We start from the raw sequence: 26,398 nt of genomic DNA on the forward strand, positions 1-26,398 counted from the left end.
AGAGAAGGAGCTCAACAGATAATTCCAATAAATTGCAGCATGGCTGTGTGAGCACATTAGTTAGGAATACGGAGGTAAATTCCAGAAAACATAACTAGGAGAGCTAGATTGGCTGCCTCTGGGGAACAGGGTGGTGGGAGAGAGGTTAGCTGTTTTTTGGTAATAAGACTTTTCAATATTATTTAAATTTTTGATCTATGTTCATGTATTATCCTTTGATATAAACGTTAATTTTAAAATTATTGCAATACAGTCTATGTAATTATTATAAAGCCTATCTTGGAGGACTGTATAAGATGCTTTGCATTTATTCTTGATGTTGGAATGTGTGTGAGTAAGGCTGTGGGAAGGTTTTACTAGGCTAAGTGTACAGGTCTGTGGAGAGGTACCAACAATCCCAACCAAATGACTAAGGCATATTCCAAATGCTTATATGTATTTTCTTAGCACTTCTGTTGGAAAATTCTCTGACCAGCTCACCTGGAGCAGAAAGCAGAACCTCCAGAATCCCTGCATTGGCTGCCACTCACGGTGTGGAGGAAATGGTAAGCATACAATCATCCCAGAGGGAGAAGAATCGGGAACCTAGGAGAAATTCAAGACAGAGGGTAAGGAGAGAGAAGAGACAGGGAAAGGAGACCCAAGAGACAGCATGCAAGGATTTGAGTGTCTGTGAGGCTCGCAGCTGACTCTTGGGTTCCCCAGTTCTCCCATTGTAACTGGTAATTTATCTGCCTCCTCCTCTTCCATCTGTAAGCTCTTGGCAGGCAAGGCCCACACCTCAATCACATTCTGACTTCCCTGCATCTAATAGGGGACCCTGCCCACGCTCCCTAAATAGCAGAGAGTTACTGAGCATTTCTTCCTGATAGGTGCTCGTCTAATATATGAGTGTAGATGAATGTATAAAATGATGCTGTTTCCATATAGGAACACATTTAGTCCTAACAGACACCCAGTGAGGTAGGTGTTATTAGATCCATTTTACAATTTTACAGAAGAAGAAACCAAAGCACTAAAGATGCAGGAACTCTGATGGAACCACATTGAGCTCATCTGAAATCCTAGCTCTTAATCAAATATGGCCCCCATTCTTGAGAAACTGTTTCTCTGACTTGCAGCCCACCACACCAATATAGTTCTTTTGTTCTTGTTCTATAAATTCAATGGATGGGAAAAGAAAAAAGTAAGCTAATAGTTATTAAGCGATTTTTTATGTGCCAAGCACTTGACATGTGCTATCTAATTGAAACCTCATGATAACCATTTTAAGCTCATGTTAATTATTTCGATTTCACTAATGAAAAAATTAAAAGTCAAAGAAATGAATGAATTTTCCAAGGATCCTTCAGCTGGTTAGTCGCAGACGCAAAAACTGAGCCCAGGTCTGTTTGATGATGATGTCTTTCAAGGTAGCCAGGCTCCTGGACATCCTAGTGTCAAGTCAGTTCAACCTTGCCAAGCTAATGCTGGGTCATCTCAATGCAGGTGATATTGGCTTTAGGGAGCCAATATTTGGGGATCTCTTTTCATCTGGGATTCAAAGAGTCTCTGGACATCAATAGAGGGGTCATTTCAACATTTCAGATACTTCTTCTGAATGTTGTGCAGTTCTCTGGGCAGCAAGGGCAGTCTCTGAATCTACGGAACCTTGGTGTTCTGCAGACTGGACCAGGCATCGGCTGCAAAAGTAGCAGCACAGTGGGCATCTCCCAATTCATGGAAATATGTTAAGCTAATGGTTGGAAATCTTTCAGTTTTCAATTTTTTTTACCTATGGCACCTGTTAGCGCTTGTCCATGCTAGAATCTGGTATTGAATGATGTCATATACTTAGCTATTTTAAATTTCATATATCAATATTTTATGGTGTTCCACAAATAGTCTAACTCAAGACATACATAACGTCAGCCCCACTGCCTCTCCTGTCCATCTCTGCCTGCCCACAGCTCAGGATACATAGTAACTGTGAAATGACGACACTGACTCATAGGTTTTCTTTTTTAAAGGAGGGGAAAAAAATAATTGTCATGTCCACATTCCTTTCTAAGCCTAACTCTTCCACGTGGACAGTGGACTCATCCCTTCCCACCCAGTCGAGAACTTCACTCCTCTCCATCTAATGCCTGTTTTTCAGGCCCTCTTTATAGAAAAACTCTTCAAAGGAGCTGTCAAGGTTCACTATCACCTCTTCATCTCCTCCCTCTCTCCCTTGAAGTCTCCCTAATCAGGTTTCAGCTCTCACCATTCCACTGGAATTGCTCTTGCAAGGTCACCAATGACCTCCATGCTGCAAAATCCAACAATCAACTCCCAGTTCTCTTCCTCAATCTCCACTCATTCTACTCCCTCTTTCTTGAAACCACTTTCCTCACTTGGTTTCTAGACCATCACTCTCTTGTGGTTCTCTTCCTGCCTCACCCATCACTCACTCTCAGTATCCTTCGCTTGCTGGCCCTTGTGCCCAGAGCTTGGTTCTTGTATCCGATTCATTCTTTGGATGATGATCTCATCCTACTCGGTGCTTTAAATGCCAGCTGTACTCTGACAACTCTCAAATTTATAGCTCCAATCTGGACTTCTCCCTGAAATCCAGACTTTTATCTACAACTGCCTTCTTGACATCTCTTCTTGGATGTCTAAATGACATCTTAGACCTAACAAGTCCAAAACCAAACTCCTAGTTTCCCCATTTAAAACTTCTCTCCCACGTTTTTGCCCATTGTGGAAATGGCGACTCCATTCCTCCAGGCATCCAAACTTGGAATCATCCTCTTTCTCTCACATCCAACACATCAGCCAATTCTGTGACCTCTACTTTCACTGTGTGTCCCAAATCTGACCATCTTCTACCAGGACCCCTGCATCCACCCTGGTCGGAGCCACTATCATCTCCACCTGGATTCCACCAATAGGCTCCTGCCTGATCTCTCTGCTTCCCATGCTCCTTTTCGTTCTGTTCTCCCCCTGCGGCCAGAGTGACCCTATTAAAATGTGCTCTTATCACATCCTTCGTTTGCCCAATACCCTCTCCATGGTTTGTTCCATCAATCTGTCAGATCTCTGTTCTAATCTCATCTAATCAGACAGCTCTCCCCCAACCACCCTCTTAAAAATACTAATCTCCATCTACCCTCTGCACCCCCTACATCCCTGACCCGACTTTATTTTTCCTCATATGCATGTTATATATGTACTTATTTTGTTACATATTTATTTGTTGTCTCCCCATGAGTACCAACACTGTGCCTTCTCTACGCACTATCCGAGCACCTAGAACAGTGCCTGACTCCAAGTAGGTTACTAAATACTTGTTGAATGAATGAATGACCTCAGCACAGAAGTGCCAAAAGAAAAGCATGAACACAGAGCAGGGCATGACCATGTGTCTGGAGAGGAAGAGGCAGTCAGAGCAGCCTCCTTCGATGAGACCACATAACATTGAGTTGTTTGGCACAAGTTTGAAAACCAGTGTCCAGTAACAAAGTTGAAGTATGCCTGTTGAAGCTTGAACTTAATTCCAATTCAAATATCTCCATCCACGGGCATTCTTTTCTTTGGTGAAAGAGTCAAGTGTGCCTCACATCCAAACTCCTTTCACATAAAAGAGATCCTGCCTTTGGGGCTTCTTCCCAGTGCCCGATAGAATGGAGGCTTCTGGCTGTCAGCACAGGGCTAGTTTACGGACCGTGGTTCAGCCCTCACAGAAGACGGGCAATGAAGAAAATTTGCTCAGAGATTTTAAAGAGCACGTTTGGCCAAACCAGACCTGCAGGAGGTTTAATGATGCTGGGATGTTTTGTTCTTTTGTTGGAAGGGCTGCAACCAGTAGTGCTTTGAGAGAAAGGAATCTCGCCCATTCGCAGGGGGGCACCGCCTCGGCTCTGGAGAGAGCAGGTTAATTTCAACAGCTGCCACTAGAGGTCTATTCACAGCTAGAAATAAGAAGAGGCATCATTCCCGCAGCCATCCCAGGGCTCCTGGGGAGCCGCCTGCCATAGGGTCTGCTCCCAGAGTATGTTGAGCTCGCATCACAGCTTCCAGTCCTTATGCTGTGGCCTTTTCATCCCCCAGAGACCTCATGTTGGGCCCCATCTCCACCAAAACCATGAGAGGACAGCCCCTTAGAGGTGCTGGCTGTCGCTAGTCTGTGGTTTGAGGGTGGACAGATGAGGAGGTGGTTTCTGATCACTAAATAAACATTTCTACATTCAGCAGTAGCATCGCAATTACCCAAACAGGTCTTCCTCCTGCTCCACGCAATAAATATTTCCCCAAAGATCTACCTAGGAATAGAGTTGTTTTCACGCAAAAGACACAAGCGCTCACAATCGGAAGGGATCCTTCCAGAATCCTATGACTAGGGAATGGATAACTCCAAATGAACATCTGCTTGGTAGATCCACACCTCAGGATTGCTTTCCATGGTTCTGAGTTGTCTGTAGGGGAGTTAGAAGTATCAGCCAGTGTGTTTAGAGCTCGGTTATACCTTCCATGCAGATCCATTCTGTTTTTTTAATTGAGGTAAAATTTACATAACATAAAATTCACCATTTTAAAGTGTGCAATTCAGTGGCTTCATTCACAGTCTTGCACAACCATCACACTGTCTAATTCCAGAACATTTTCCTCACCCCAAAAGGAAATCTGTACCCATTAAGCAATCATTCCCTCCTCTCCTCTCCTTCAGCCGCTGGCAATCACTAATCTGCTTTCTGTCTCTATGAATTTATCTATCCCGAACACTTTATATAAATGGCATCATACCGTATGTGGCTTTTTGTGTCTGACTTCTTTTACCCAGCATGTTTTTAAGGTTCAGGTGTGGCAGGTATCAGTACTTCATTCCTTTTCTGGCTGCATAATATTCCATGGTGTGCATATACCACATGTTGTTTATCCTCCCATGAGTTGATAGTTCAGTTCTCTTGGGTATATACCTAGGAATGGAATGATGGTTCATTTTTGCATTGATCACCTATTGGCTACCAGGCAATGAAGTACAAAGAGGAAGAAGACAGGATCCTTCCCTCCCCCCAAGTAAACTTCCTCTATGCTTTCTGCGTGCTGTTCCTTTGTTCCACAAAGGTGCTCCAGGCACTGGAAGGACGTCCATGATCAAAACACACAAAGGTCCCCGTCCTCATGGCGTTCACAGTCAAGTGAGCAGATAGGAATGAAGCAAAGAAAAGAAAACACCAGATGAGCAAATAAGATAATTTCAGATGAGGGCTAAGGGCAATTTTACGTAAACACAAATATTCAGTTGTCTACTGGGAAATTCTCAATTGCCACAAAAACACTTAATAATTAGTATGTCCCAAACTGGACTCAGCATCTTTACCCCATTCTCTCCCCATCTAACCCGTTTACCTTCCTGGTTTGCTAACTCTGGTATTGGCCTCTCTAACCAGTGATTCAAGCCGCTATCCTAGAGTCCTCCTCAACTCTCCCTTCTCTCAAATCCCCATATCTAAGCAGTCCCACGTCTTCTGCATTCTCCCTTCCTTGTCTTGAGTCAGTCTTCTCTGCTCCATTACTCTTGTTTCTGCCCGGTTCAGACAACTATCATCGCTGTATTTCTGAAGGGCTTCTCATCTCTCTAATCAAGTCTTCACCTCGATGCCAGAATTATCTTTCTACCATACAAATCCAATCCTGCCATCCTCCAATTGAAAATCTTCACTGGCTCCCCATTCCACACAAGGTCAAGTCCAAACTCCAGCCTGGCATCAAAGGACTTCCACCAGCCGGGCCCTCACTACCCTGCCAGCCACTTCTCCTGATGACCCTCAGGACACCTTCTCTCCAGCAGAAATAAAGTCATACCATAGTTGCATGTTGCTCTCTCTGCCTGGAATAGCCTTCTCTCTCTGACTTGCCCTCCATTCTCACCCATCTCATCCTCTTCGAAGCCTCCCCATTCTTCTCTCCATCCCCACCAGACTGAATTAAATATAGTCCTCTGTCTTCTCCAAGCTTAGGTCCATTAGCAGTTACATTTACTAGTGATTTTCTTGTAAGATGGGCACAGGTCTGGTCACATCTATCTCCCTAGGGCTGAGCACTTTCTGTAAAGAGCGTGCTTAGACAAAGATTTTAGCCCCTCTGATCCTCAAGTTCCCTTCTGCAAAAGAGAGTTAATACTACCCACCTCAAATGGCTCTTATGAGGATTAAATGAGCAATGCTTTATAAAACAAAGAAACAAGCAAGCAAACAAATAAAAACATGGCCCAGAGCCTGGCCCATAGAAGGCACTCAAACCTTGTCACTACTTTGCCCATCACATTGCAGCAGGAATTTCTTCCACCACCCAACTGCTGTACCAGACAGCTTCTCCCCAAGGCCTCCATATTTCCAGCAATGACAACACCATCCAAATCACTCAGGCTGTAAGCTCCTCTTTTCCCCATTCCTTCCCATATTCATTTGTTCATAGAAACCTGTTGACTTTTCCTTTCACAATGTTTCTAGCAACAACACCTCCCTGTCCATTTCCAAAGGCACCCCACCCTAGTTTAAGAACTGATGACCTCAAGTTTGGATTATTTTTTACAATCCCCACTGGTCTCCTCACTCCCACTTCCCCCACCCTCTCTAAGCCTCTCTGTGTAGTAACTTTCTGAAAATGTGTGGTTGCCAAAAGCTCCCATTCTATCCACACACATACAGGCATGAACTGTGGACTGGTTGATTATATTGAAAACAGTCCAACAACCGTACCAAAAGAGTATCGTTGATGACTTCCTGAAGCTGGAGGAATTCTGTTCTTCCATGTCTCCTCTTCAACTTTTGGTCAATGTCATGAGTGAATTATAGAGAAGAGATGTTAACCAAATTGCAAATGACAAAAAGTCAGAGGGACAGCAAATATGAAAGGTATTTTTTCCAATCTTCGAGGATGTTGAGTGAAAATGAATAAGATGTTGTGAGTAAGGATAAATGAGTTTTCTATTCAGATTCCAAAAATCAATTGCATACATTCCAGGCCAGGGTGCTCTTGCTTAAAAACAGCCCATGTGAACAGATGGGTAATGTGACTGCTGAAAAAAAAGGGTGAGTCACATGAGCCTCGTGTTGCAAACTCAGGATGTAATTGACCCATAACTCCATGCAGATGATATCTTGAATGTGTGGGACCACATCTGAAGAGGAACACTGACCAACCGCAGAGTATCCTTGAAGGAGCAATCAAGATAAAGACGGATGAAAATCCCAAGAATGGAAAACAAACATCACCATTTATTCCCAAATGGTAGACGGAGCTTCAGATGAATCTATGTCACATCATTATACGGAAGGCCAATTTTCTTCAAAGTCAGTAAAAAGCAACCTCCTGAAAGACAGATAATGTGAAGGGCCACTTTGGCTGCCTCAAAACTGGCATATCGGTCTTGCCTGTAACCCATTGCAATTGTTCCTACATTGGGGTAAAGTTAAATATTCATTCAGTTATTTTTTTTTCATTTAACTGAAGAATTGGAAATCACCCTGCTGTCAGTTAGACTGTAATAAACAGTGTTTCTAACCAAACAGAGGTAGGGCCAGACTGGAGCTGAAAAAATCACTTCTGAGAAATTGTTGCTTTCTCATCATTGGCATCTCCAGTGCCTTTTTGTTCTTTCTAATTCCTGTACAGGGATTTCTGAGATGCCAGGTTGCTGAGTTACCCCTACTTCCTTGTAGCATTCAATACAAAACTAGTTGCTATTTCTCTAGTCCTTCCTCAGAATCACACGAGTCCTTTAACAGACCCCTCCAACATTCTGTTACCAAGGCACCACGTGCTCTCCCTATTGCAGCAAGTTCAATAAACCTACATCTGCTTAACTACATCTATGCTCCTGGAGGTCTTTGACTGGTGGACTTATACAACAGGTATTTGTCAAACAGCTAATATGTGTTAGGTCTTGTACTAGGTGATGGAAGAAAATAAAAGTTGATTACAGATAAGAAAATAGAGGAAGCTGGATCAGTTCCAAAGCTACTGACAATAAGAAGGATAAAGAGAAATTAAGAACTAAGCCAGAGTAGTAGAAGTTGGATGAGCTGTGTACCAGGGCACCTGGCCCGCCCCTACCTCCTATGGCAGGTCCCTGTTGAACAAACATAGTCAGACTCTGTACCAAGTGGCACCAGTCCCCAGTGGAGCCCTATAGACTAGGAGCCCATGACTTGTGTGGCCTTGCTCAAAGAAGATGAGTCAGGCCAATTCTATTCCTATTTCAGGATGTTGAGCTAAAATTCACATAGGCCAATTCCAACTGGCAATGAAGTCAAAAGGCTTACCAAGAGTTACCCAACTGGAGAGGGAACTGGGTGGTCATTATGGACCAGCTGCTACTGAAGGCAAGAAGAAACTGATCAGCAGACAGGTGAGACCAGAGGTCATGTGAGACCAGAGGTCATGTGCAGAGGACAGCAGAGCTGTCTTAAGTGAGGCCATGAAGCCATCAAGAGACAGAGTAGCCTTGTTGAGCAATGACATCCCCATTCAAGTCCCCATGAAGCCTGGAGGAATGCAGGTTCCTGTCTCGGATTCTCATCAGCCTCTCTTTACAATTGACGCCCCTTTTGTGAAGCTAGCTCTTACTGCTACAATTAGAGCGCTAAATAGGACAAGAAAGAAGGACAGGGGATCCTTAAACAACATCCAAAGACTAGTACTCTAGAAAGCAAAAAGGCAAATGAAGGGAATCAGAGTTCACACAGTGGTTTCCGAGTTCAGCCTGGGACCAGCTGAGGGGAGGAGCAGATGAGGAAGGCAAGAAGCAGGTTCCAGGTGGGGCCAGAGGCATGCCAAGTGGTACCAAGTCTGTGCTGCGGCCATTGTCTTGCTTATCAAGGTGTGGCTGGGGCGTCAACTCCATGAGGAAGCCTCCTGCTTCGTCTCCCAGTGTGAGTTGGGAACCCCCTGCCCACGTTCTGAGAGCGCCTTGGTTGACCCTCCTCAAAGCCCTTACCACTCTGTATCCTAATTCCTGGACTTATTTCCCTCCAAAGGTCCTCTAGACCAGTGGCCCTCAACCGTGGGCAATCTGGGCCCCCAGGGACCACTTCTCAATGTCTGGAGACATTTGATTGTCACAACTGGGTGAACTGCTGCTGCTGGCATCTGGTGATGCTGCTAAATATCTTGCGATGCATAGGACAGCCCCTCCCAACAAAGAATTATCTGGCCAAAAATGTTAATAGTGCCGAGGTTCAGAAAGCTGCTCTAGGCCACCACTGTCCTGTAGAACTCTTGGTGATGATAGGAATGTTCCATAATCTGTCCCATCCAATATGGTGGCCACTAACCACATGAAGCTGTTGTGCACTTGAAATTGGCTAGTGTATTGAGGGACTGAATTTTTAAATTGGTATTTAATTTTAACTAATTTAAATTTAAATGGCCACATGTGGCTCATGGCTTCTGTGCAACTCAACTCTCCTCCCTACTCCTCTCAGATTCTGACAACAACTCCTACCTCTCAGTGGCACTTGCTATAACTTTGTTTTTACACTTGAGTGAATATTTGATTGTCTATCTCCCTCAGTAGATTGGATGCCACCTGAAGGCAGGAAAAAATGCTCAATTTGTTCATCTCCCTGTTCCTGATGCTTAGCACACAAAATAGGTGCTCAGTGCACAGATGTGTGCACAACCAAATGATGAATGGCCAGTTAGGGGGTATACTCATCAGAGTTCTCCAGAGAAACAGAACCTATAGGAGACAGATACATACACACGCATATGTGTGTGTATATACACATATATGTATATAACTCACATGTATATACTAAACATATATATAAAGAGATTTATTACAAGGAATTGGCTCACATGATTATGGAGGCTGACAAGTCCCAAGATCTGCAGGGTGAGTTTCCAAGCTGAAGGCCCAAGAGAGTTGACGGTTTAGTTCCAGTCCGAAGGTTGGCAGGCTCAAGAACCAAGAAGAGCCAATGTTTCAATTCAGGTCCAAAGGCAGGAAGAAAGCCAATGTCCCAGGTCGAAGGCAGTTAGGCAAGAAGAGTTCTCCTTTATTCGAGGGAGGGTCAGCCTTTTTTGTTCTAGGTAAGGCTTCAACTGATTGGATGAGGCCCACCCACATTAGGAAAGGCAATCAGCTTTCCTCAGTCTACTGGTTTAAATGTTAATCTCATCCACAAACATCCTCACAGAAAAACCCAGAATAAAGTTTGACCAAATGTCTAAGTGCTCCATGGCCCAGTCGGGACCACACAAAATTAACCATAGTGAGGGAGGAGGGGAGATGGAATTTCTCTTGCTGAGTTTGTGTTTAGGTAAAATTTTATTGTAATTAGGCAAATAGTTTTGTTTCTTTTTTTAAAGAAAAAAAAAAAGGGCTTGAGGAGCTGTCCCAACTTTGCCCTGGCTCAGCCCTTATCTCTTTCCTGGAATGAGACAGGAAAGAACAAAAAGAACCCAGGATAAAATCCATCAATTCGGGTTCACACATGATTCTCCTCGTGGGACGCTGAATGGCACAGTCACTCCTGGGGTTTCCCTTGACTCGCTTGGCTATAAAGGGGAGTGGGAAGACCACCAGGAGCTGAGCTACCAGGCCCTCAAAATTCTGAACCACAGAAATTTGGGTCCCTGGGCATTGCTAACCCTGAAACTGTTGTTTGGCATAAAAATAAATGTTTTCATGAACAGAATGTTTTGCTATTTCAAAAACTCAGACTCTGGCCTCCCAGGTTAGAAAGCTACAATCTTAACTCGGCCTCTGGTGAGACACTCTCACTCTTTGTGCTTGGGACAAAAGGACTGTGGCACGCTCCTGCCACCTGGTGGCAACATACGGAAAGTTGTGCAAAGGCTTTAACCCCGAAGTTCTGATTTGGCCAAAACACAAGACAAAAAGGGCATGTATGAGGACTTGCATTAGCGAAACAGAAATATAAATTCATAGAGCACTAATCTAGGAGGAAACTTAATGATTTCTGAGTCCAATTACTACAATTTCCAAATGAGGAGACTAAGGTTGGAGATAATTTGTGACTCACTCAGAGACATGGAGGCAATAAGACCAGAGCCACCTCATCGTCTCCAATCACGTGTCATTTCCCCTCCAACCCAAGTCTAAAAACTAACAATTTCCTTTTTAGAGGAAACCGAAGACTTGATTAATTGGCAGAATGGTGAGCAATTAAAAATAATTATAAAGCAAACAAAGGGGACAAATTTCTATTCTGAACGTTTTTGTAACGAGCACAGGTCTTCGTAAAGAGCCTGTCCTTTCAGAAGTGACACAATTCTGCCAGGGTTGAATTCTGAGCTTGCTCTTTCAGTTTAAACGGACAGAGATGGATGCGCTTCAGCTAAGTCAAGGGAATGATTGCTTCCCTCTGCAGGAACGGGATATTATATTTTCATTTATGCTTTCGTTCCTCAAATATGTATTAAATGTTTCTAGGTGCTGGGGATACAATGAAGAGAAAAATAAATGAGATTTGTGCTCTTATGGAGCTCACAGTCCGGTGGAGGAAGACAGACAAGTTAACACGCAAGTCATGTGCAAGGTGGCATCGTGGGTGCGGCATGTGTGGTCAGGGAAAAGGCGTGAGCTAGGACTGGAGGAGGTAGCTGTCAACAGAAACAGAATCCACCAGAGCTGCTGGGCCTGGAGAGGTGGCCATGTCTGAGGGAGCCAAATTCCAAATGAGGTCGGTGCCAGAGTAGCCAACAGGAAATGTGGAATGGCAGCATTGCCCAAAAAGAAGAGTCAGGTGAGAGTGGGCATCAAGGAGGAGATCTGTATGGTCCATTATGCCCACTTGTCTATGGAAGGCTCACCTCTGGAATGCCAAGTGCAGGCTGTGGTTTTCGCCAGAAACAAGAGAAAGGATAGAGCGAGGCAGTAAGAGACTGGACCACTGAGTGCCACGTCTGAGAAGCCCTGTAGACTGAGCTGAGAGAGGGAGACTATTCATACACATCTTGCCTCTGTCAGGATTGGCCCAGGGACTGGCATGAGGCTGCGCCAGCAGGGAGGGGGGCAGCCAGCACAGGCGGCTCTGCGGTGAGGGTGCCAGCAGGGGCCATATGGAAACTCTGACCGTGATGTTAATTCATTCCTCTGTGGTTTTCTGTTCAGACAAATGTCGCTCTCTTGTGGGTTTAGCTTAAAGCTATTGGCTGTGTGGGGCCAAGGCCCTATATCCTCGATTTACTTTAATTTCCAATTCCCTGATCAGCTGAGTTTAAAGGAAGACATGATCGAGGTCCAGGCTACTGGAAAGACACCTATATACTTCAGAGAGCAGTTGGGAAAATGCTACTAGTTCCCCCCAGAGCTGAGGGAATTTCATTCTGTCCCACACAAAATACTTCACCAGTCTGTGAGGTTTTAGGGCAGACAGTAGCCTATGACCTTTAACATGTCTAATCCAACATCCTTGGGAAGAATATTGACTCTTTCAGGTGAAAAGTTGGCTTGGAGCAAAGAAAGATGGAAGACGGATCTTGGTTCATTCATGGTGCCACGATTTCTTGTGCATTTGATGGGTAGGGCCCCCCCCCGAGGAACTTTCCACACCCCCAACCTGCCCTAGGACAGTTAGCTGAACCTTCTGATGTGAACTTTGACCCAACTGGCAAGAGATTTGCTTCCACCAGGGCTTGGCCGCAGACCAACCCTGCGACTCTGAGCTCGTTCTCACTCACCGACTCAATTTCCTCAGCTACTCTTGAGATAATTTTCAGCACTGAGAAGAAAAACTAGTGTGGTGGCCAAAAATGAAAACGTTATGCAAGATATTAAATGTCGTCCAAGAGACAGTAAATTTAATGGCCCCAGAGTGGTTTCGGGCCTCCGAGAGGATTGTACTTCCCGGGCATCGCAGAAGCTGAGTGCTGCCTTCTATTTCTGCTCTGCGTTCGAAAAGTCATAAATAGTTAACTGTGTGAGTCCTTTTTTAAAACCTCCCGGGAGCATCTAAAAATAGCCTCTGGGGGTTCAATGCATATTTCCTCAGGTCCTCCTCTTAATCTTTCAACATTGGTAGTGACGATTTACTGTTACCGTCACCCACGGATTTGCAGAGACAAAAGCAGCTAGGCTGGGATGGAAGGCAGGGAGAGGCAGCGTGTCAGGACGATCCCTTGGGAGGTGGAACCTAGCATCGATTCACTATATACGTACAGGGATGAGAGATGTCAGCTCTCCTTGCCTTGGTTTCCCTGCTGGTAAAAGGAGAGAGGTGGGGAAGTCTCCACCTCCCCGGGGTGGAGCAAGAATCTACCCTTGAGTGGAAGCTTCGACAGATTCTACAGCAAAGCCGGGCCCGCCAGCAGCCAAGTGCTATTATGACAAGTCAAGTCCACAATCATTATGTGCCTTTGCTGTGCATGTCACCCCTGCCGTTTCCTATCTTCAGGCCAGAGTGGGGCTCTCCTGCCAGTTTTCCAGCCCGGTGGCATGACCCGAGGCTGCCTGTCCATCACAAGCTTGATGGACAAGCGGCAGGACCAACTCGGCCGCCTGCCTGTTCTTCCCAGCCATGCCTCTGCATTCTTCATGCTTAACCGCAACAGAAAATACCACCTCTGTCTGACTCTGGGCCCATCTCCTTCGGGGAGGCGCCCCTTGCAAACAGACCACCAACCCAGAGCACTCCTTTCGACGGAGAAGGAAGGGGAGGGCGGCACATACCAGGCAGCCTCTGTGCCCTCCGTCTCCGAACACTCCCAACAATGCATGGTGATTAGCTGTGTCTCGGCCCCCGACACCCCTTAACCTGGAAAATCAGGCAGACTTTTCGCGACAGCAATCAGCTCCCAGACACATCGAACCGTAATGTGATTACGCCATTTACCAAAATGCAAAGAGGGATACTTGAGGCGTTCCTGATTAGGGCTGACATTATCCCTCTAATGGGCCACCGCATTAATCAAAGCTGTTGCTATGACTATGGTGATGGTGGGGAAATAACCCCAGCTTGATTCTGGGCCTACCAAATGCCTCCAAGGAAGAGGTCAGCTTTTGTTAGGCACCCAGCAGAAGAATCGCTTCTTCCTGCCCGAGAAGGGCTTTCTATTGAAATCGCACCAGCAGCCATAAAGGGAGGCCTCTGTTTTCTCTCACTATGTTGGGGTTTTCTGGTTCCATTGCTCAAGATGACTTGCAAGCATTGTCCTGGGAGGGATGGGGGGGATGGGTTGGGGGTGGAGATATGGAGGCTGATTTGTGGGCTGTCAGAGCCTTCTGCTTTCCAGAACTGTGTCTTAATTGCTGGTGGCCCCCTGGGAATCATGAGGGGCCTGAGAACCTGGGGGCAGCAGGGAGGGATGGTCTGTGGAAAAGACCCGCTTTTCCCATGGCCTAAACACTCTGGGCTCATGCTGCTCTCTCCACTCCAGAGCCACTAAAGCACTTGGCAGACTCAAGCCCATACCACTCACCCTATGACAAGGCAGATGGAAAAAGAGAGGCGGGAAAGAAATGGATCTGACAGGCCCGTATGGGAAACCCCCAGCCCCTGCACTGTGCTCCAGGGAACCCAGGGACTGCAGGGGAGGGCAGGCGGTGGGTGCTGGGGACAGGGCGTGGGAACCTTGCTCTGGCTCGTTAGCGGTAAATTGTTCCATGGACCCGAGTCAGTCCTCTATCAGGTGCGGACATGCGTTGAAAGGGAGCCTGCGAGGTCAGTGACATGGCACAGCCCCTCCCCTGACAATGCTCTGACAGGGACAGAGCACTGGAGCAGAATCAGGAAATCTGGTTTCCAGCCCAAGTCCTTCTAGAATTTTCTCTAAGCCTTGGTTTTTCCCGTCTTCAGAGTGGGGACAATGAAATCTACTCTGCTATCCTCACAGAGGAGTAAAAGTTCAAATCCCTTCATTTGCAGGAAAGTGATTTATAAACTCTAGAACACAGATCTTCAAATTTGGCTGCATTTTGAAGCCACCTAAGAAGGTTTTTTTTTTTTTTCCTTTGAGGAAGATTAACCCTGAGCTAACATCTGCTGCCAATCCTCCTCTTTTTGCTGAGGAAGACTGGCCCTGAGCTAACATCCCTGCCCATCTTCCTCTACTTTATATGTGGGACACCTGCCACAGCATAGTGTGCCAAGCGGTGCCATGTCCGCACCCAGGATCTGAACCGGGGAACCCCGGGCTGCTGCAGCGGAACGTGCACACTTAACCACTACACCACCAGGCCTGCCCCAGAAGTTTTTTAAAGTTCTGACGCCTGGGCCCCAGTATGAGACAGGCTGGTTTCATTGGTCTGGAAGGCGGCAGGGCATGGGGATTTTTCAAAGCTCTCACATGCAGCCAAGCTTGAGAAGCATTGCTCTCAAGTGCTGTGAGGAGCTGTACCCCGTCTTGGAGCCTCATTTCTAAAACTAACCTATATTTTTAATGAGGAAAAGAATTTTTTAAATAGAAGCCTTTGTGAGGATAAAAGTGGAAAATGTATATGACAGTCCATGAGGTGGGACATCCCGAAATCCTAATGAATGCTGAGGCCCTCATTAGAGGCCACTGTCTCTATTTCAGGGGAAAGAACCTTGTCCCCAGGGCTGAGACCCCAGAGAGTACCTCACCCCTTAGCTGTGGGACTGCACACAAGTTACTGGCTAATGGGGAACATTTGTGACACCCAAAGCCTTTCATACACTTGATCTTGCTTAATTATAGCAATAACCCGGTGAGGCGGGCACGGACCGTTGTTACTTCCTTCAGAAGCAACATCATAGTTGAATCAGGCAGTCAGTGGTGGAGCTGGGATTTTAGTCCAAATTTGTCTTGTTCCGAAACTGGAGTTCTTTCTACGACCTTCTTGGGGAGAACTGACCTGAGTCAATTTTGTCATTCACCATGTACATGCATGAGGTCTTCGGGCCACGGGTCTCTGTAGGTTATAATGAAAGCAGGTGTCAGGATCTGCCACGCAGACTCTCATTTATTAGCAAGCAGGTGCAAAAACAGGCCTGTGGCTTGCTCTGTGAGCTCAGTGATAGCCTGAATCATTGTCCTTTTAGGTGCCCCAGCAGAGCCTTGCATGAAAGCTTCACCCAGGGCAGAGGTGACATTTTTTAGCACTGGGATTCAGGTAACCTTATAGTTGGGTCGTGAGAAAAAACTTCTCTGATAATCAGCCTAACAAACACAGGATCCATCTGCAGTCATAAACTCAAGGTGCCACTCTATTTAGCTACCACAGGGAGACCAATCAGAAGACTACCAGAATATTCCAGCTCAGAGTTGACAGGTCTTTTCCCATGGCTGTGAGGAAGGAGGAGATAGGTTAGACCATTCATTGAGCCAACCAAACGTGTTGGGTACTGTGCTAGTTTCCTAAGGCCGCCAGAGCAAATACCTCCAACTAGGTGGTTTAAACGACAGAAAGGTACTCCCTCCCCATTCTGGAGGCCACAAGTCCAAAGTCATGGTGTCAGCAGGGTCATGCTTCCTTTGTAGGCTCTGCAGAATGGTCCTTCCTTGCCTCTCTCCTAGTTTCTGGTAGACGCCAGCAATTTTGGTGTTCTTGGGCTTGTAGCTGCATTGCTCCAATCTCTACCTCTGCTGTCGCACAGCCATCTTCTCTGTGTGTGTCTGTGTCTCTGTGTGTCCTTTCTTCTTCCTATAAGAACACCAGTGATACTGGATTAGAGGCCCCATAATGCAGGATGACCTCAACTTAATAATTATATCTGCAAAGATTCTGTTTTCAAATAACGTCACGTTATGGGCATGAATTTGGGGGAACACTATCCAACTTAGTACAGGTGCTTACGTTGTGCCAAGTGCTGCGGAGAGAGAAGACAAAGGTGGATCCCACTGCCTTGCCCTTGGGTTGCTCGCCTTACAGCAAGGGAGCCCAGCAGGTGGTCAGTGCTCTGGGAACAGTAAACACACCCGCTGGGGCAGCACAAAGGAGGCAGCTCATCCAGCGTGACAGAGTCAGGGAGGGAATCTGTGAGCTGACTTCTGAAGGCCTGGCAAGTGGCAGCCAGGTGAAGCAGGCTGGGAATGCAGCACAGACAGAGGAAGGGACGTGTAGGTCCAAGGATCTGGTTGTAGAAGGAGCAGGACAGGTTCCTTGAGACAGGAGTGTGGGCTCTGAGATCGCCAAGAGGTGACAGAAGAAGCCAGAATGTTGGACAGGGACAGGTCAAGAAAAGTTTCGTGTGCCAATCTAAGAAAGTTGGAACGTCTCCTGCGGATCGCAGGGAGCCATTGGCATATTTTAAGCAAGAGAGAATCACAGTCATATTTGCATATTAGAGCAATCGCTCTGAAGCAGTGAAAAGGATAAATCGGAAAGGCTAAGACTGGAAGTGTGAAATCTAAGTAAAAGACAAGGAATTATAAGGTTCTGGCATATGGTAGCGACCATGGGGATGGAGAGAAGGGAATTGATTTACTAGTTATTCAGAAGAATCTGCCCAGCTTATTGATGGATTGAATGTTGAGTGTGAAAAAGAAAGAGTGGATAATGGCATCCAAGGTGTTCTGTTTTGGTGTTTTATTTTGTTTTGTTTTAATTTCAGTTCTTGAGGTCATCCACGAACTATGCGGAAATGGAACAAAGCCAGAATCCTGGAGAACTTCAATATTTAAGAAGCAGGAAGAAAAAAAACAGCTAGGAAAGAATTCAGAGAACAAAAAAGTCAAGTGGCAGAAGAACTAGATCTACACATGGCGAGCGTTAAGCAGAGGGCCACTGGGACCCGGTTGGACCAGGTGCCCAAGCCATGGTGCTACTGAGGAGCAGGCTCCCCGGGGAAGAAAGGGCCCTGGGAGGCTTGGAGCCCCAGGAAGGAGGCAGGGTGGGAAGAAGGACCAAATAACTTTATATTGGATGAGTTGCCCAAGTCCTGATGTCCCCAAGAACAATGGGTCAGGGCAATTCATTCATTTGTTCAGTTAACTAGGGCAATCAATCGTTCATCCCAGTTTGCCCAGAACTGTTCTGGTTTTCACACTGAAAGCCTGACGTCCCAAGAAACCTTTCTGTCACAGGAAAACTGGAATAGTCGGTAACCCTAGGCACCAAACCCTTCCTGAGCGTCTGCCAGCTGACAGGTCCCGCGTTGGGTGGCATGGAGCAGGACCTGGAGCAGGCTTTTGAGCAGCCCACAACCTGGAGGTGAAATAATGGGCTACAAATGCTTCAAAACTGGCGAAGGGTAGGTTGAGCTTCCTCTCTCACTGCCAAGGGCGAGTGAAAGGGAAGTCGTTTGGAATAATGTAGGCCAGAGACAGAAGACCACTCTCTTAGCGAAATAAGGCTGGGATGTGAGTTCATCAGAAAGTATGTAATAGGAGAATTATTAATTTCTTGTATAAAATTGAGAGGGGCAGAAATTACGCTTATTCTGTTTTTTAATATAATAAAAGCAGTGTGAGTCCTCAAGACAGTTATGTTAAAAGGAGAAATTATTTCTCTTATACAGCTGAGGACAGCTGGGGTCAGATGGAAGGGAAGAGGTCCACGTGGGATGACATGTGCTTGGTATTAGATACTGCAGGAAGGAACCAGTTACAATTCAGAAAGGAAACCCCTGGTAAGTGTCCCCTTCCATCCCGACCCTTACACCTGTATTAATTTCCTACGGCTGCTCTAACAAATGACCGCAATCTGGGTGGCGTAAAACAACAGAAATTCATTCCCACAGTTCTGGAGGCCAGAAGCTCAGCATCAAGGTGTCGGCAGAGCCACACTCCTCCTCGAGGCTGCCGGGGGTGAAGGGGTGTGATTCTGTTTCTTGCCTCTTCCAGCTTCTGCTGGCCGTTGGTGTCACTTGGTGCTCCTGGACTTGTAGCTGCATGTCTCCAATCTCTGCTCCATCCTCCCATGCCTTCTTCCTTGTGTTTCTTCCTATGTCCCCCTCTTCGATCTGTCTAATCTCCCTCTGCCTTACTCTTATAAGGACAGCTGCCATTGGATTTAGGGCCCACCTCAATCCATTCCAGGATGATCTCATCTCAAGATTTTTGAACTATAATTACATCTCAAAGACACGTTCCAAGTAAGGTCACATTCACAGGCTCCAGGTATTAGGACTTGAACATATCTTTTGGGGGTCACAGTTCAACTCACTACACCCTCATTAATATAATCTGAGCTCATTTTCCCCTTCTGTGTGTTGCGAGGGGCAAAGAGAGCCCTCTGGGCCTGAGAGAGAGCTCACTTTCCCTCAGCCTCAATTGCACGTGAACAGAAAAGCCATTGATAAGGCCACCATGTATGGTTGTCCAGTTTGTGCACTGCACAAAAGCCCTTGGCTAAGGGGCAACTAGGGGAGGGTATTGAATGCAGCCTGCTCTCTGCAGGACAAACCATGTGCCTTGTCAGCACTGCACCCACCAGGAGCAAGGGGCACCTTTTTCCTTCCTTTAAAGGTACTTCCCACATTCCAAGCAGTGTTCTTACTCAGAGGGGCTACCTTTTTCTGATTTGAACCATGGTGCTATATAGGCCAGGGGAGAATCTGGCTTTTGACATTCATTACCTCAACCGTGTTTGCCAGTGGCTAATGAGAGGTGATGGTACAAGCTCATTACTAAAATTTTTCAGGACCATGAATAATTTGCCAGACACCAAGAACGTTTGAGAAGGGACCAATTATTTCTACTGGAAACAGTGGTGTGAAGAGGGAAACAGGGCAGAACATTGCAACAGGTAGTGAGGTAAAGGGAGAGAGTTACTAGAAGCAGAGGGAGGAAGGGAGTGAATTCCTTCCTGGACACCTCCATGTGAGCACAGCCTCATCCTCACCCCACCACCCCCTTAGCCGTGAAGCCTCATTCCTCCTGTGATAAGAGGGGGCAGTGTAGCTAGCCTGAGACCTGCTCCCCACGCCCACCCACCCCCGCCCTGTGCTCTGTGAGACTGTGAAGTCGTCCCCAGAGCCCCTGCTGTCAAGGCCAGCTTGAGCGTTCATTGGGAGCCAACACGCCTTTGAAGAAAGCTGAGTGCTGTGATAGCCGAGCCAGACAGAGGAAATCAACGGCACCCGCATTGTGGCCAACTGTGTGTCCAGCACAGACACGCACAGGCATTGACTCACCTGGAGGAAGAGTAAGGCCAATCCCCCAAGGCCACCTGCCCAGAGAACAGCTAGACTTTCATCCTGCAGGAGAAGGGGACAGGAAAAAGGAGCCTGCCGTTCTGGCGACTGTGCAGTCCCCTAGGTGTGTACAACCCCCAAACCTCTCTGTAGCCACTATTTTACTGGATCTTCACAACAATGTCCCAGGACAAGCCCATTTTATAGATTTGGAAACTTGAGTTTCAGATGGTCTTGCTCAGAGGCAGGGCTCCTTGCTCCTGGTCGGGTTTTACCATTCAGAGAAGTGGTTTTCCAAGTCCGGTCCTTCTGTGTGAGACATGCTGGGAATCTGCAGACTGGGGTTCTAATCTAGACTCCCCCTCGCCGAGGTCTGGGGGCATGCCACTTAACCCTGCAGCAGCGTGTACTCTGTAAATAAAAAGGGATAACAATTATCTTCCCTACGGTAGCACTGTGGAAGAGCCAATAAAAATGATTAAAAAGCAATTGCCAACAATTGAAATAAAACACAATATAAGAGAGTAAATAGCTATGTTCTGCTAACTTCCATGGGAATTTAGAGATAATTAAAAAAAAAAAAAAAAAGACCAATCCCTGGATATCCATGTGAGTTACAGGGACTCATTAGGGAGACGGAAAGAAAAGTGGATTTTCTTGATGGTTTTATTAATAAGCAAAAGAGTAGATGGGTATTGTTTGTCAAAAAATGAGATTTTTTCAGGAGCATATGGCAAATTAATCATTAAGACGCTCTTATGGCTCAGACCCACTTAATATGTTCTCTGTGGTGTGTGTACAACAAACCTGCAAAATTACATTATGGGGACTATTAAATGATTCATCAGGGTCACTTCCCCAGTAGATTTAGAATCTGGTGCTTATTCATGCTTGCTCCTCTGTAAGCGTTATTATCTCAATTGTGTTTGCCAGTGGCTAATTAGAGGTGATGGTACCAGCTAATTGCTAAAATTTTTCAGAACCATGCAAAGTATTTATTTCGAGAAGAGGCAGAAATTACAGTTCCATCTTTGGCAGCAGAAGGGATGCATTGTGATTTTAACAAATGGTGTGGCTGCTGGTCCTTAAGAGTTTGAGATTAGTTTCACATGCAAAGTGATCGGCTGACAGTGTGTACCTGGAAGCTGAGATGTTGTTATTGCTCCCTGTACCCAGGAACATGTAGGCTATAGCCGGGCTCATGCTGTGTGTTTTAAATTCCCATGGCCCGGGTTTGATTCATGAGGGCTTTTTCTCTCTCATAACCCTTAACCAAAGCAAGATGGAGAAAACCGTGGGGGTGACAGTGAACCAGCTTCACCAGGGGTGGGAAGGCAGGGGAGAGCAGAGCAGATGAGCTCCAGATGATAAGAAAAAGTGCAATCTGTAGGTAAAGGGCAGACTTCAAAGAGCAAAAGAAAGTTTTTGCCAGGAAGGCACAAAAACAAGCAATCCAGGAAAGGCAGTGCTTAAAAATTCAGGCTGGCAACACTGATAAAGTCTGACAACCGATAGCTAAGCCTTGGACCCTGGATTGGGGGTCAGCATTGAAACTGATCCCTAGACAGGAAGAAGATGGAGGCAGAGGAAGGAGAGAGTCCAGGCTGGGTCTCAAACACAACGAGTACCCTGGCGGCGAGAGGGATGATGCTGAGGCCTGAAGAATGGGAGTTGGATAACCCAGTCTCATCTAGACAACTACCTTTACAGGCATCTCCTCCCTCCCAATATTTTGTTGGGTTGAGGAGCATCCAGCGCACTCAGCATCCATTCCCACTCCTGGCGTGCCTTCCCACTCAGCAGAGGCTGGAGACAGACATTACAACTCCATGGCTGGCTTGCAGCGAGGGTTTGCCATTCGAATCGGGTTCTGCCAATTAGATGCACGCGTGCCAGATTTGAGTGGGGGAAGTGAAGTGGAGACCATTTTCCTGCTGTCTTTACTGTTTCTCCAGGCAAGAAAGATCATGAAGATAGGAGACTGTGGCAGCCATGAGAATAAGTCTCTCACTTCTCCACTGCAAGGGCTGGAACAGACCCACCGCCTGCTACTGCGCTCTGAGATCCACCAGCACATTCACCCCCGGCAGCCGCGCTTCCCACGGGCTGGGAATTATCTCATTTTATTTAATTCTCACAATGAAGCAGGTCTTATGATGAGCCCCATTTTGCATTTGAGGACATCGAAGCTTAAAGACATTATGCAATTCCCCCAAAGTTACGTGGCTAGTAAAGGACAGGCTCTCCTACCTGATCCATTGTGCAGGTACCATGTGCCAGGTGCCAGGTGCCAAGCCAGGATCAGCAGGGAGGTTATTTCGCACACTCCTCACTATAAAGCAGTAGAAATGCCAGCACCAGGAGTCCAGCAGCGGTAGGTTGGGCTCAGACAGATCTGCTTAAGAAAGCTTCATCGCTGGGTTCCTTTTCAACGTGTTAGCATATCTGTAATAATTAGGATTGCCAGATACAATACAGGACACTCAGTTAAATTTTAACTTCTGATAAACAATGGATAATTTTTTAGTATAAGTATGGCCTAGGCAATATTTGGAACATACTTACCGACTAAAAAAATTATTTGCTGTTTATCTGAAATTCAGATTTACCTGGGCATCCTGTGTTTTTATTTGTCAAATCTAGCAAGTGTGGCGGTGATTAAGAAACCCCTCGCAAAGAAACAGGGGACACGTTATCCAAAGCCATGAGGTGAAAAGAATTTCTAAGCATTGCCTAAGAGGCAAAGCCAGGCATTCTTAGAAGAAAGAGAATAATCACAGTAACAACCACGGCTGATTTACTGAGCACCTTTCTACTCAGCAGGGCCCTTTTCATGGAATAACTCACTCTAACTTCACAACAAGCCAAGGGGATAGGCATTCCTGTTATTCGTGTCTTACAGACAACAGAGACGGAGACACACTGCCCGAGGACAGACAGCTAGCAAGTCAAAGGGCGAGATTCAAGCTGTGATGGCCAGTTCCAGACAGAAGTGTTTAACCACTGCCCATTCTCAGACAGAGCAAGGCTCCATCTGCCAAATTACACGGGGAATAGGCAACTCAGGTTTGCACAAACGTTATAGATTCCCTCTTCATTTGTTCTTTTTAGCTACACCAATCCAGGCGCCATTTCTTCCTTCATAGGCAGCATAGCCATTCTCCCCTGGCGTGGCAGCAATCTACCCAGAGCCTGTATTTTTAAACTACGATTTTCTTATTTAAAAAGTATTGTGTGTTAACCTCTTAAAATTTTGGAATACAAAAAGGAATACAGAAAACTATAGAAAAAATAAAGAAACTGAAAATCACCTTAATTTCCATTTTTTAACATGCTGTCCAGTCTTCCAGTCTTCCTGTACACACAAATTTTCTTCTTATTTATTCTTTTAGACAACATCTGAGTCATATCATACATACTGTTTTGTGGCTTCAGTTAACAATATGTGGTGATTCTCTCTTCTTTTCCACAAGTGGTCTTTGAAAATGCTATGGACTGAATTGTGTCCCCCTAACATTCGTATGCTGAGGCCCTAACCCCCGATGTGACTGTATTTGGAGTAAGGAATTAATTAAGGTTCAGTGAGGTCATAAAGTGAGGCCCTAATTAGATGGGATTCATGCCCTTTTAAGAAGAGACACCAGAGAGCTGGCTCGCTCTCTCCGCTGGGTGAGGACACAGCAAGAAGGCAGCCGTCTGTAACCCAGGAAGAGAGCCTCACCAGAAATCAGCGCTGCTAGATCTTGATCTGGGACTTGTGGCCTCCAGATCTGTGAAAAAATCAATTTCAGTTGTCTAAGCCCCCCGTCTCTGGTATTTGTTATGGCAGCCCGAGCTAATACACAGAACATGAGTTTTTTAGAACTATAATACTCCATCTGATGGATATACCAAAATTTATTCAATAAATTCCCTATTGCCATTTCTGTACACTGCTTACAAATTTGCACCTTCACAGGTAACACCTATTATAAGTAACCTTTCCCACTTCACTGCCTTAGGATAGATTTCTAGAGGCAGAGTCACTGGTCAGGTAACTGACTGTCCCAGTTTGCCCTAGACTGTCCTGGTTTTTGCACTGAAAGCCCCACATCCCAGGGAAGCCCTCAGTCCTGGCCGGTTGGTCACTATATCCCTGAGCCAAAGGCAATGCACTTTCCAAGGCCTTCTTACACACACTACTGATCACCCAGCAGACACATGCTCACTTCCACACCCACTGCATAAGATGCCTCCCTCCCAAGGTATAGTACCTAACCTGTAATTTACATTCACACGCTGCAGCACAGAGAGTGAGAAATAGGAGGTGTAAATTAAAAGTAATCCATACCCTAGAAACAGTTCATTAATATGTGAAGTACCCTAATCAGGAATCCACATTCCAGAGGTGGCTGGTTAGCATTTGAAAGACCCTAATCAGGAGCCCCCACTCCAACTCCAGCGCCTGCTACAAGCACTGTGACAAGTGCTTGCTTTAAATATCACGATCTGAAGTTGCATATTGAGCTCGATAATTAGCACAAGGGATATTAGCAATAATGTTTCAGTGGGAAATGTGAGCTAGTCAAGAAACGTTCTGCTTTGCATTAATGGACTATTTCGACAAATCTGATACCGAAAACCAGCAACCTAACACCTTTGGAGTAACACTTTAGGTCAAGAACTCCGTTTGGTCCCCTCCCATCGCCCCTACAGTCATCAGATGATTACAGAGGTTTGGAATTGGGGGGGGTGGCATTTTTGGGTTATTGCAATGACTAGAGAGTAGTAGACACGGGGAGGACAGCTAGCAGAAATCAGTGCCTGGGTCCAGGCTTGCTAAATATCCTACAATGCCCAGGCAAGTCCAGCACTCAAAACGCCAGGGATGCTGGAGAAGTTCAGCCAATGAGCAGAACCTTGTGGCATTTTTGCCTCAAAGCGAACCTTCTAGGTTGAAGAAGCCCAAAGTGTGGAACAGAGGGTCTACACTTCAGTGGGCTTCCAAAACGGATCACCCAGTCTTTGCGTCTGTTTTCTGCTATCGTATTGGGTTTTGTTTATTATTTTGTTATCATTACAGGTGGCTGAATTTGGTCCAAGACTTGCTTGCATTGTAAGGCATCACCGAGAAGCGAGGTTTCGGAGGAAACTGCTTTCCTCACACACCTCTGATCATTGGAAACCATGAATACTCAACAAGAAGAAGCTGATCGCTGTGAACTGGCAAATTAGCCTAGGTCAGGTCACAAGAATGGGCATCTTTAAAGTTTGCTTTATTGTGTCAATATCCCCTTCAGTGCTATTAAATACCAAGGAAAAAATGAAACGCAACGAAAATGAAGCTTGTCGTTTCCTGTCCTATTTAAAACAATGCATAAGGCAAATCTCTCTGATGCTACTGTTTGCTGAAAAATATGCCAGATGAATGCGAAAGTGTGTACACGTGCGTTCTCCTTGATTATCCAGTCATGCATGCGCCCATTTCGTTTACATGATGGACCAGCTTTAAATTCGATCCTCAGACAGGCAGGCTGAAACTCAGAAGCAATGCCGCTGCTGGGAGGGAAGAGATCCCCTCAAAGGGAGTTCCCCCCTTCCTACCGACCACCACCAAAGAGAGCCAGCAGAGGCTTGTGTGGTAGAGGACGGCTTCCCTACAGCAGCCAATCTCAACATCAATCGAAGCCCCTGGAGGGCTCCTTAAAACACAGATCACTGAGCCCCACCCCCAGCGATGCTGGCTCCGGAGGGCTGCGGTGGGGTCTGAGAATTTGCATTTCTAACAAGCTCCCAGGTGCTGCGCATGCTCCCAGTCCTGGAACTACACTTTGAGAACCGCTGCTCTGGTTCTCAGCCCTGGCTGCACATTGGAATCACCTGGGGAGCTTTTAAAACAATCAAGACTCAGGCCACACCCCAGAATGACTGCGTCAGAATCTCCGGGGCGGGGCCCAGGCCCCAGCATTTTTTTTTTTTCAACACTCTCTAGGGAATTCCAACGTAAAGCCAAGGTTGAGAACCACACTTCTGGAAGGAAGCCATAGTCAAACGATAGCCGGCTTGGAAGTCCCAAGCTGGATAATAACAGCAGTAATATTAATTACAATGGATGCTATTTATTAAGTCTGACTGAATGCCAGGCTCTGTCCTAGGCCTCCTGCAGGCATCATCTAATTAATCTGTACAGTAACCCTATGAAATTGGTATTTTTGACCTTTTATTTAAAAAAGATGAAACTCAGGCTCAGAGAGGTCAAGTGGCTGGCCAAGGTCACATAGGAATAAGTGGTGCATTCAAACCCAGGAGGATGTGACTCCAGAATCAACGTTTCTTAATGACCATGTGATGCTTCCTCCTGTCACCCATTCAAAGGGGTAGTCGAA

General features: G+C 46.1%; 1 long non-coding RNA gene across 1 annotated transcript; it reads left to right on the forward strand.

Annotated features, from left to right (window-relative positions):
- The first annotated feature begins 7,783 nt into the window (after nucleotides 1–7,783).
- Nucleotides 7,784–25,356, forward strand: LOC111770672 (uncharacterized). Its single transcript, XR_002804041.2, has 4 exons — nucleotides 7,784–7,880; nucleotides 17,511–17,703; nucleotides 18,417–18,527; nucleotides 25,096–25,356. It is a non-coding gene; the product is annotated as an uncharacterized lncRNA (long non-coding RNA).
- Nucleotides 25,357–26,398: the final 1,042 nt, after the last annotated feature.

Source organism: Equus caballus, chromosome 25 (assembly GCF_041296265.1).
Source record: "Equus caballus isolate H_3958 breed thoroughbred chromosome 25, TB-T2T, whole genome shotgun sequence".
Lineage (NCBI taxonomy): Eukaryota > Metazoa > Chordata > Mammalia > Perissodactyla > Equidae > Equus > Equus caballus.